Raw genomic sequence first — 937 nt, forward strand, 5'->3', positions numbered from 1 at the left:
TGAATTAACACACAGCCTTAAAATAAAGGAGCGAGTGTGGATTAACACGGGGCGCTGGCGAGTCGGGTTGAAGTGTAATACGAGGAGGCAAGACAGAAAGGCGAAATGCCTTTGGCAGTGACGGAGGAGGGAGGGAGAAAGGCCTGGAAGAGTGATGGAGGAGGGAGGGAGAAAGGCCTGGAGAGTGATGGAGGAGGGAGGGAGAAAGGCCTGGAGAATGATGGAGGAAAGGAAGGAGAAAGGCCTGCTGAGTAGTGGGGGAGAGAATTGCCTGTAGACTGATGGAGCAAAGGAGAAGGAAGGGAGAGAGGTCTGGAGAGTGGTGGAGGAATGAGGAGGGAGGGAGAAAGGCCTGGGGAGCGGTAGGAGGGGAGGAGGAGGGAGGGGAAAAGGCCTAGAGAGTGATGGAGGAGAGGAAGGAGGAATGCGAAAGTCCTTGGATTGGTGGAAGCGAGGAAGGGGGAGGGAGAAAGGACAAAAGAGTGATGGAGAAAAGGAGGAGGGAGGGAGAAAGGCCTTGAGAGTGATGGAGGACAGGAAGGGGGAAGGAGAAAGTTGTGGGGAGTGGTGGAGGAGAGGAAGTTGGGTCTGGAGAGTGATGCAGAGAAACTGGGAGGGAGGAGGACCGAAGAGGAGGAGGAGGGAAGAAGAACGACCGGAAGAGTGATTTAGGAGAGAAGGAGAGAGGAAGAAATACCAGAAGAGGAGAGAAGGAAGGAGGAAAACAGACCGGAGAAGAGGAGAGAGGAAGAAAGACAAGAAGAGGAAAGAAGGGGGAGTAAGACAAACCGGAAGATTGATTTATGAGAGGAAGAGAGAGGAAGACAGACCGGAAGAGGAGAGGAGGAGAGAATGAGAGCGGAGGTGGGAGTGGCAGCGAGGAGAGAGGTGGAGGCAAGAATAGAAATAATTCACAGGTAACCTTTCGCGTACCGGG

At 53.7% G+C, this 937-nt stretch overlaps 1 protein-coding gene across 2 annotated transcripts in view; it reads right to left on the bottom strand.

Moving 5' to 3' along the window:
- The window catches only part of LOC119588725 (small conductance calcium-activated potassium channel protein-like), a 54,495-nt gene that overhangs the window by 4,078 nt on the left and 49,480 nt on the right, over positions 1-937 (bottom strand). The gene's annotated exons all lie outside the window — the stretch shown is intronic.

The sequence above is a fragment of the Penaeus monodon genome, chromosome 24 (assembly GCF_015228065.2).
Source record: "Penaeus monodon isolate SGIC_2016 chromosome 24, NSTDA_Pmon_1, whole genome shotgun sequence".
In the NCBI taxonomy this organism is placed as follows: Eukaryota; Metazoa; Arthropoda; class Malacostraca; order Decapoda; family Penaeidae; genus Penaeus; species Penaeus monodon.